Raw genomic sequence first — 11,705 nt, 5'->3', positions numbered from 1 at the left:
ATTACTTGATCTTTAAGATGCCTTATTGCCTATACAATTATATTGCTTGAATGTTGCTTTCTTTGTGCTTTGTAGGATTCATATTCATATGAGTTTTGTAAAACTCGGTTTCGAATCGTTTCATTATTCGGGGCCATGGCCTGGTCATCAGTCATCATAATGTTTTGGGCCTTAGGGAAGAAAGGATTTGGCCCTTTTGGAGGTGGCTATTATAGTATAAGTGATCAGGGTGTTTGTTTGTGTTTCGAAGCCCAAGGGTATAATCGTAATTTGATATCTCGGTCCTTTATGAATTTCGGTTTTTTGTTCATAAAGTTCTTAGGCGGAGGTGAGTTGATAGAAGTGTACGACTTCTCGTCACCTTTCCATGGATATAAAGTTCGTTGGAAACAAACTTATAACGAAGAAGTTATGGCCTTTTGGAAGTTTGGTGGTTTTAGGCCTTAGTCGGGTACGCAGGGCGTACACAGGTTTACGCGTAGCGTACTAGTGAAAAGGGTAGTACGCAGGGTGTACTTTGGCGTACGCTGGGCGTACTGATCTGGATGGTCGCGAGTGCTCGATGGAGTACGTTGGGTGTACCATATGTACGTTGGGCGTACTCCAGTCAGGCTCAAACCCTATTTTAAGGTTTTTGACCCTAATTAAGCTCCTTATCTCATAACCTAACCCTAATATCTTCAGCCTTCATCCCTCTAAACCCTAGAAATCGACCCTTAACCCCCATTTGAGTGATTCTTGAGCTTAAAGTGATTTATTTGTGTTTTTGGAGCTTGAGGAAGAAGAATGAACTTCTTGAAGAGTCATTTCTTGACTTGGAGCTTTTGGATCCAAGCTTTGTTCGCCTAGTTCTAACTTCTGGAGGTATAAAGTCTCAACCTTGGCAACTCTTTATTGTAGATCTAGCTAGGTGGCTCTTTGTTATGATTTTGGCCCCTTTGTGGTGGTTCTTATGAGTAGAAATTACTCCAGAACCTTTGAGCTTCATTTTTGTCCTTTGTTGGGGCTATAGAGTCATAAAGTTTGGATCTTGATGAGTATAAACTTCCCATTCATGATTTGGTAGTCTTTTGGTGAAGCTTGGGACTTAGGGTTTTGTTTTGGGTCCCATTAAGTCATGCTAAGTCATAAAGTTAGGAAGTTTATGACTTAGGAAGTCCCTTTGATTCAGATATGGAAGTTTTGACTAAGGTCTTAAGGTGTTAAGAAGTTCTTAAAACATTTTGGTGTGATTTTGACCTTTGGAGTTCATATTTGGTGTTGGGATTCATTAAGCCATGCAAATGCTTAAAGCCTTCGACTTTATGGATCAACTCACATATATTTAGCTATTTTGAAGTTTTAGACATCTTGGCTTAAGGGATTAAGACATTTCTATGTTGGATGTGGGCAGGGTCCGTACGCGGGGCATACTAGGATTCTTGGGTGTACGCTTAGCGTACCCACTGATTACGCGGCTCATACTCAGTCAAATGAGATTTTTCATTTTGGGCCTCAAGTTTGGGCTTGGGTGTTTGAGTTATTATTGGGCCATCTAAGTACAATTAAGTGTTTTGGACTAGGAAGAGATGTTTAGGCTTTAGGTTAAGGCCTATGTAAAGGGTTTGGGCCCAATTTGGAAAATTGGTCCATATTTGGGCCTTGGTTGATTATTTGGCCATTGGGCCTTCCAGATTGTGAGTTTGGGCCTTAGTCTTGGACCAAGCTAGCTTAGGGGTAAAATGGTCTTTTTACCCCAAGTATGGATTTATGGTTATGGATTGGAACCCAATTGCTAATTTGGTGTTGTTTTGATATTGATAGTTCGGGGTTCAGTTAGCCAGTAGCTAGGGATTTATCCGTGGCATCCTGCAGTGCGAGGTGAGTCTTCTCACTATATCCATGGGCTGAATGCACCAATGTCGTCCCATTACGTATTATGTGAAATGCTAGTTGTCTCTGTAATACTTTCATGGAAGGCCATGGAGGGATCCCATGGCATTTCAGGTAAAGACCATGGGGAAGCTCATAACATTTGGATATCAGACCATGGGGGGGAGCCCATGGCATTCCAGGTAAAGAACATGGGGGAGCTGTCACACCCTGAAACCAAGATGGCGGAAACGTTCTAAGGTGTAGGACGTCATGTTTAGCATCACAACCATTGTACAATAGCAATCACAGTAACACAACCATTACAATGGATATATATATATATATATATATATATATATATATATATATATATATATATATATGAAAAGTGTTTACATCAGTCTGAAACTTGTTTTAATTACACCAAAAGTATGTAGAATATATAAAAAATGACTCTTATTGTTGTGGCTCCTCTAAATCCAAGAAGTACTTGTCTACCGATTTCCTGAGAATACAAGCAGTTTGAAAGAATGTCAGCAAAATGCTGGTGAGTTCATAAGCATTTAGTTTTAATGGAAAAATGTTCTTTGATTCTTTTGAAAAGATTTTCTCAAGAAAATCCCATATTTTCTTATGAAAAGTAGTGTTGAGAGAGTATCTATTAGTAGGAAAATAAACCATCAGTTTTAGAAATACCAGTGTTATCCTGGAAAAATCCCATATTTTTCCTAAAATCTCATGCTCTCCCTCTAGGAGACTCTGGTTATAATAAAAGGATTTATCCCTGTACACCTAAGGGTACACTATTAAAGTAGAGCCTCATAATTCTGTATAATCTAGTTTATAGGCTAGAGACAGTATAAAACAGTATTTATCCTTGAATAAATGTACTTTATACTCCTGAGAAAATATATAACATAAACTAAATCTGCCATAGTTTATACATATTCATACATGAAATCTAATTTGGTAGAAACTGCCTAGAGGGTTATCCCAAACTATACCCATTATAGTTTATCAGAGTTGATATGGAAATTGCTTTGTAAAAACCTTTCTGAAAGCCATGAAGTTAGATTTCCAAATTAAAAGTTTCCCTTATGCTTAACATATTATAAAAAGGGATAAAATATCCGAATATGTTATTAAACATGGAAATCGTCGGATTGTATTAATAAGTTTAAAACTTATTAAAATACTGTGAGTTTGACTTGTATCCCCCCCCCCCCTGAAAACATTAAAAACACAGAGAATGTAGGGGTATGAACTCACCTTGAGCAAGTGGTTTGAACGAAAGACCGGTACGGGATGTTGATTGTCAAGTGAAACCTCAAAGTCAACTCGACCCTAATAACATGTAATGACACACACATAGGAGTCAAATGAAGGTATTTTACCACTAGATACGATAGAGAATCACTCTAGGGACTTGGAACTACTTGCACCAAGTGATAGAACCTTGTAGGATTAAGTAAAGGAAGTGTATGGCCACTTTGAGTGTGTGTGCAACCATGGGTGTGCGGCTCATTAGGTGTGCGGTCGTACACTCATGAAAGAGGGTGCCTTTGAAGTGTTCTCGAAGTCCATTCTTGCATCCATGAAGTTTTCTAGGTCTATACTCAATTGTAGTGCAAGTTAAGGGTTCTAGAAGTGGGTTTGCGGCCCTGGAATGAGTGTGTGGTCGCACACTAGAGTGTGCTGCCACATAAGGGTGTGTGCAGTCATACACCCCACAAAATGATGTCCAAAATGTCCTTTCCAAGGTGCAACAAGGCTAGGGGCATGTCTATCTCGAATATGGAAGTTAAACTCTCACTTTGGAGGGTGTTTTAAGGGTGTGCGGCCACCTTAAGAGGGGTGTGCAACCACACTCACTTCCAAACACGAAGAACATATCGATTATTGCACACATAAGGCTTAGATAGAGTGGTCTTTCATGGATATCAAGTTAGAGGATGAATTAGTCATGTCCTTGAAGCTTTGGAGGGTTTGTGGTTGGAGAAACTTGAGAGGAAAAGTGTTATGTGTTGCCAAGGTGTCAAAGGCATGAAAGGAAAGGGGCTACCCTTTATATAGGGGAGAGAGTGCTTCCAAAAAGTGAGTGTGTCGCCAATGAGTGGGTGTGCGGCCGCACACCCATGTGTACGACCTTACACTCCTCCTAGAGGTGTGTATGGCCCGGTTTTCTCACTATACGACACACTGACTCATTCCTAACCTCAACCTTGGTCATACTCGAGCTTAGAACACTTAAATGAACCCTTAAATAGTACAAGAAATCAACAAAACAAGTTGAATACTTATTGATTTGACTAAGTGTACTAGAGAGAGGTTCCGAGATGTCACAGGAGCCTATGGAAACTATATGTATGTTGCATGATATTCTGTGGTTGTATGTTATGTGGTATTTTTGGGGAACTCACTATGCTTTGTGCTTACAGTTTTCAGTTTATGTTTCAGGTACTCCGATTTTCAAATAGAAGGGCTCAGGATGATTGTAGAGCACACACCGCATGTTTCCGCATTCTGTGAATTACTTTGGTTTGAAGATGTTTTGTTAAAACTTGTTTACTTTGGTTATTTGGGAAAGATATGTATTAATGATATATTAATCTAAAAATAAATTTTTTATGTCATAATTTTTGGGATGTTATAAGTTGGTATCAGAGCCTTGATTTGAGGGATTCGGACATACTCTCGGGTGTGTTTGAACTCAATCTGAGGATTTGGTAGAGTTTTCGAAAGAGAAACATTTTTAAGACATGAAATTTTCTAAGATAAGAAAAGGGTGTGGTGCATGCAATTAGTCAAGCTCAAGTAAGTTTTTTCAAAAATACCCATACATGTTATCTGATATGATTTGATTTATGAATCTGTGAACCGCATGCTAGTTAGGGCTAAGGATTTTTGCATGATAAAACGCTATGAGAGATGCCTTTGTATATATATTGTATGAGTTGGTAGACTTGCATGTTAGAGCTGATTAGTCAGTGATAGATTGGCTTGATATATGTGATGCTTTGTAGTCTTGGGAGTATTGGATGCTATGCTGTAATGGAAATATTTATTGGTACTAGTAACTGCTAAGTGTATGCTTTAAAAATTGTATACGGTTAGGATCTTATAGCCCTAGAATAAATGATTTGGCCTTATTTTCTGTTCCTTGTATGGTTGTGGTCCTAGGGTAGAGTCTATGATTCAACTGTCAATTCGATCTTGTTCGGTCTATAATTTGCATGCATAAGGCAACCGAGAGTAAGGGTTGAAATTTCTAGCATTAGTTGTGGTATGTGGGTTGAATGTCCTATGAACGTTTTATGGATCGAAGTGTTACTATGTTAATGTTGCTTCCTTTGTGCTTTGTGGAACTCTTAGGTAATGGGAGTTAGCTACTAAGTGAATATGAATGTATTCATAAGGTGGGTGACTAGCATTATGGGGACTTCTTCAGTAGTTGATGGCAGGGTGAGGTCAGAAACCTAGGAAAGCCTAGGAAGTGCGTCAGCGGGTTTGTTGCGATGTTTAGTGAATTTTAGGTGCATCGGTTTGAGAAGGAAACTTAGAGGATTCGGGGTGATTCTTGAGGAAAGTATGGATAGCTGTGGAAGGTAGTAATGGGCCCATACTACTGAAAGCACAGGATCCATACTCGAATCGGGGAGAGTCTTGGAGAATCTAAGGAGCTTGTGGGAAGAGGATTCTTGAGTATGTTCTGATCATTTGTGTGTTGTATTTCAGTATTGTGATGAGCACTCAAAAAGGAGGTTCCAGTTCTGATTTTGGATCAGGTATAGGTATTGATCTGATTAGCGAGCAGATGCGGGAATTCATCTCGTCGGAGATTACCCACAGTATTCTGGAGCAGACTCCTGTGATCTTTGGTTCAGTTATGGAGGAGATTCTGGAGATCTTGGATGAGCGCTTGGGTGCGATCTGTGCTGAGGTTATGGCTATCAACAGAGCTCGCACTCTATCTTTCTATGAGCGGGAGATCGATGTGGAGCACATGGGGAAGAGGAGGCCAGATCAGGTGCAAACAAGGGAGGGTCCCAAGAAAAGACCCAAATCTTCAGATCAACGATTGCGAGGACAGCGGGGTCGGGGTCAGTGTGGCATGTACTGGAAACTACACGATGGAGCTTGTCGTTCCAAGGGTATGGGTTGCTACAAGTGTAGCAGGATTGATCATGTCAGTAGGGATTGTCCTCAGGGGGAAATCCCGTTATGTTTTCTCTGCGACCAAGTAGGCCACAAGATGGTCGTTTGTTTGATGAGGAGGGGAGGAGCAATGAGTGCACCCACTCCGACTACTTTGTAGATCTCTGATAGTTGTGAGGGTAGGTCAGGAGCCCCAGCATAGAGGATCCGGTCATTTCAGTGTTAGGCAGGGGAGACTCGTGCTCCAACAGGTGATTTTACAGGTATGTTACCTTTTACGTTCCCTTCGGTTGTTATCAGTATTTTTGTTCCTTGGAATTTTATGTTGGTTTGGGAAAGTGTTATCTTTGGTTTAGTTCTCTGTTATTCTTGGGTTATATCTTCGAAGAATTGTTATATGCCTTTTCCATGTCATGATCATTAGTAGGTTATTGAGGGGTTTTATCTCGTGTAGCGGGATCTAATGTGTTCGGTTGTTATTCTGGAATTGGTCAAGACAGGTTCAGGGGTATTGTGTGGAAGGTCTTTGGTCGGGATTCAACGGGTTAGTTCTCCAGTAATCGTCAGGGGTTCAGTGGTTTTATTAATTGTTCTGGTAAGGTTGTAGTCATCCGTGGAAGAATTGTTGGGTTCAAAAACTATCCTTTCTTTGAAAGGAGTGGTAGCAAGAAGATGGTGGTGCTAGTTGCATGAGTTGTTTAGTCATTGGATGTGTCAGGGGAATTGTAGATTCGCATGGATTGTATACAACTAAAGTTCCGTGGTACTTTGAGAATGGAAATTATGGTGAAGATTCGTCAGTTCAGGGCAAGGGTTATGGTTTTAGTCACCAACATAAGAACTTGGGAAGTTGGTATGGTATCGTGGAGGTGATTTGGATTATCAGATTGGCTAAGATTTCAGGAGCATTCTTTGGGGTTTTAGGAGTGCATCGATCCTTGAGTTGGACTAGCAAGTGAATGCTAGTATTGATTAGCAAAGTTTATAGGTGGTTCATGTTATTTGTGGTAGACGGGTTGGAGATCCATCAGAATTAAGAGGTGAGAGAGAGCTTTTTCAAATCCAAGTGGTGAAGGATCGACCTGGATCTCCAGAAGTTACGAAGGGTGTGGAGCTAAGGAAAGATTCACATCCTAGCTAGGGGAGAGGGAAGATCCAAGTGGCATTTCAGATTGAGGTTGTGTAGGTGGAAGTTCAAGAAACTTCCAACCGTTGGTTGGCGTATACCTTATTTTGCATAGTAGTCTTGTGGTTAAGTCCAGGTTGAGGGCTTCGGAATTCGAAGTGTGTCCCGAACATCTATCAAGATGCAGTTGGAAGAAGGTTTCGGCTCAGATGCATGGAGTTGTGATGATTATGGTGTGGTAAGGCCATGAGAGGTAATCATGGTTGGTTGATGTGTTGTAAGACTGCGATGGGATCATAGCTTTCACCAGTTCGAAGTAGATTATTGTTAGAGATGGACATGAGCGTGGAGGAGGAATTAGTTCGTGCCTTGTGCACGCCGGCCATGATTGTCGAGGAATATTCTCTATTTAGGTTGAGGACCATTGATGTCCGAGGCGGAGTCGGGCCTGAGTAGCTCTTGATGGTTGGGGCCCGTGGGCGAGGCCCGTGTAATTATGGAAATACATGTTGGACCTGGTAGAGACCGTTGGGTTAAATACATTTGGATCTCGAGGGTGGAGTCACTTGTTATTCGGAGAATATGTTAGACCACTTGCAGTTTGGGTTAAATAATATCAGAGTAAAAGATTTGACCCAGTTGTGCAGCTCTCGTTTGAGTCTAACCGTTGCAGGGATGAGACCTCTAATCGAAGGATTATCTGAGCCTTCGGTCAAGTAAAATTGTTATGCATCAATAATTGGTCGGTAATTTTGCTCTCTATTAGGGACCTTAAGTTATCAGATGATGAGTAGTCAGTTGGGGAATAAGTGGAATGGATTTAGCAATGGTTCAGTATGGGCGGTCTGTCGGGGAGTCAGTCTAATTCAAGATTTCGGATTTCCGAAAAAGTAGGGTTGGCTTCTGCATGGGATTATGGATCCGTCTTCTTCGGATTGGAAAGTTCTACTTCAGTTGGTCATGGTTGCCTTGGGAAGGCCGTTGTATGCTCAAGGTTGTGATTGTGTCCCTCGGGCTGTCGGGCATGACGTGAATGGTAAGGAATGATTTCGAGGATGAAATCGAATTTAAGTGGGGGAGAGTTGTAACACTCGGTTTTAAATCGTTTCATTGTTTGGGGCTGTGTCCCGGTCATCAGTCATCATAAGGTTTTGGGCCTTGGGGAAGAAAGAATTTGGCCCTTTTTGGAGGTGGGTATTACAGTCTAAGTGATCAGGGTGTTCGTTTGTGTTTCGAAGCCTAAGGGTATAATTGTAATTTGATATCTCGGTCCTTCATGAATTTTGGGTTTTTATTTGGAAAGTTCTTAGGTGTATGTGAGTTGTTAGAAGTGTAGGGCTTCTCGTCACCTTTCCATGGATATAAAGTTCGTTGGAAATGGACTTATAACGAAGAAGTTATCGCTTTCGAAAGTTTGGTGGTTTTAGGGCTTAGCCAGGTACGCAGGGGGTACACAGGTGTACGTGAAGCATACTAGAAAAAAGAGCAGTATGCGGGGCGTAGTTTGGCGTACGTTGTACATACTGATCTGGATGGTCGTGAGTGCTCAATGGAGTATGTTGGGCGTACCATATGTATGTTGGGCATACTCCAGTTAGGCCCAAACCCTATTTTAGGGTCTTGGACCCTAATTAAGCTCATTATCTCGTAACCTAACCCTAATATCTTCAACCTCCATCCCTCTAAACCCTAGAAATTGATCCTTAACACCCATTTGAGTGATTCTTGAGCTTAAAGTGATTTATGTGTGCTTTGGAGCTTGAGGAGGACGAAGGGACTTCTTGAAGAGTCATCGCTTGACTTGGAGCTTTTGGATCCAAGCTTTTTTCACCAAGATCTAACTTTTGGAGGTATAAAGTGTCAACCTTGGAAACTCTTTCTTGCAGATCTAGCTAGGTGGCTCTTTGTTATGATTTGGTCCCTTTGTGGTGGTTCTTGTGAGTAGAAGTTACTCTAGAACCTCTAAGCTTCATTTTTGGCCTTTGTTGGGGTCCTGGAGTCATAAAGTTTGGATCTGGATGAGTATAAAACTTCCATGCATGATTTGGTAGTCTTTTGGTGAAGCTTGGGACTTAGGGTTTTGTTTTGGGTCCCATTAAGTCATGCTAATTCATAAATTCATTATGGATCAAGTCACATATATTTAGTTATTATGAAGTTTTTGACATCTTGGCTTAAGGAATTAAGAAATTTCTGGGTTGGATGTGTGCAGGGTCCGTACGTGGGGCGTACTGGGATTCTTGGGCGTACGCTTAGCGTACCCACTGAGTATGCGGTGCGTACTCAGTCATATGAGGTTTTGCATTTTAGGCCTCAAGTTTGAGCTTTCTTTTGGGCTTGGGTTTTTGAGTTATTATTAGGGCATCTGAGTACAAGTGTTTTGGACTAGGAAGAGATGGTTGGGCTTTAGGGTAAGGCCCATGTAAAGGGTTTGGGCCTAATTTGGAAAATTAGGCCATATTTGGGCCTTGGTTGATTATTTGGCCAGTGGGCCTTCCAGATTGTGAGTTTGGGCCTTAGTCTTAGAGCAAGATAGCTTAGGGGTAAAATGGTCTTTTCACCCTAAATATGGATTTATGGCTATGGATTGGAACCCAATTGTTAATTGGGTATTGTTTTGATATTCATCTTTCGGGGTTGGGTTAGCCAATAGCCAGGGATTTATTTATGGGATCCAGCAATGCGAGGTGAGTCTTCACACTATGTCCATGGGTCGAAGGCACCAATGCAGGCCCATTACGTGTTATGTGAAACGCTAGTTGTCTCTATGATACTTGCATGGAAGACCATAATGGAGCCCATGACATTTCAGGTAAAGACCATGAGGGGAGCCCATGTCATTTGGATATCAGACCATGGGCAGAGCCCATGGCAACTATATGTACGTTGCATGATATTCTATGGTTGTATGTTATGTGGTATTTTTGGGTTGTGCTTACGGTTTTTAGTTTATGTTTCAAGTACTCCAGTTTTAAATGGAAGGGCTCGGGATGATTGCAGAGCACACACCACATGTTTCCATATTTTGTTAATTACTCTGATTTGAAGACGTTTTGTTAAAACTTGTTTACCTTGGTTATTTGGGAAAGATACGTAAGAACAATTTATTAATCTAAAAACAATTTTTTTATGTCATGATTTTTGGGACGTTACAATTTCACTCTTAAATGAATATGTTAAGTTACATGCTGCAAAAGTTAAACAATCTTAGAGTGATGGATTTGGTCCTATTGTGCAGCTCTTGTCTGAGTTCAACCATTGTAGGGTTGAGTTTTTTAGTCTAAGATTATTTAAGTTTTGTTTCATGTGATTGTATTCATGAAGTAGTTAGCTAAATTTAATAAGGATCTTTCAATAGCTGATAGCAGGGTGAGGTGGGGATTCTAGGAGTGCCTAGGAAGTGCTTTAGTACGAATGGTGCGCTGTTTAGTGGGTTTTGGGAGTATCATTATGAGGAGGTAACCTAGAAGATCCGGGTTGATTCTTGAGGAAGGTATGGATAGGTGGGGAAAGTAGTATTGGGACCTTACCACTGGAAGCACATGATCCATACTTGAATCGAGGAAAGTCACGAGGATTCTAAGAAGCCAGTAAAGGATTGATGTGTAGGTTTCAATTTAGTGGGTAAAGTGTGATAGACTAATGATGACATTTTGGTTATGAAATGACAGTTTGGTCTTGTTTAATAGGATATCGATGTTTGGGAGGGAAGCAGAGTCCTCCAAGATTTATACAGAGAGTTACATGATTGGATTACCACTAAGGTTTCATAGATATTACTAGAAGAGTTTACTGGCATCGTTGACTGAATCACTGACAATCCCATTGCCAAGTTCAAGGAGTGAACTGCAGCCTTTCAAACTATAGGAGAAACTATTGAGGCATCTAAGGGGAGAGGTCTTGATGTGGGAACGTGACGCGGAAAGAGAAAGTGGCTCATGATTTAGCATTTGCAACGATTAAAGAAGATTTAGAGGTTGTTAGCCTGGGTATTATAAGTCAGGGGTTTTTGATATTTGCGGAGAGTGTGGTGGAACCCATGGGTTTGCTTGCCACAAGTTCAAATGCTACAAGTATGGAGATAAATGGAATGCCATTCACGATTTCAAGAAGGGTTGGACGTGTTTTCACTGTCACAAGTTGGGTCATATCAAACCCAACTGTCCTGCATGGGTAGTGGAGGGATTGCAAGCCCCAACACCCATCATCCGATAAGAGGTCAAGGTTGGATTTCAAGAAATCACAACTATGAATTTTGATCTTCAAGTTTTATCTAGAATGAATATGTACTTGATTAGTGAGGTTTCAACAAATGGATATTCATTTATATAGCTAGCATGTTAGAATTATAATGTTAGAATCTATAGGTTCTAATGGATTAGGGACTTAGCCTTCGCGGTGCTTCATAAATCCAAGGGTATGTGGATCTTTCGTGAAGGGTTAGAAGTTGTAATGTTGGAAAAGTTTCTGACGTCTCCATCTAAGGTTCACGATTCTTTGCGATTACTGACTATTATTCAAAGAATTGTCATATGCCATTTTGCATACCAAGAATAATGTTTAGAGAGTA

The sequence above is a fragment of the Lactuca serriola genome, chromosome 2 (genome assembly GCF_051521515.1).
Source record: "Lactuca serriola cultivar US96UC23 chromosome 2, Lser_US96UC23_V15, whole genome shotgun sequence".
NCBI lineage: Eukaryota > Viridiplantae > Streptophyta > Magnoliopsida > Asterales > Asteraceae > Lactuca > Lactuca serriola.
This window is presented reverse-complemented; position numbering follows the sequence as displayed.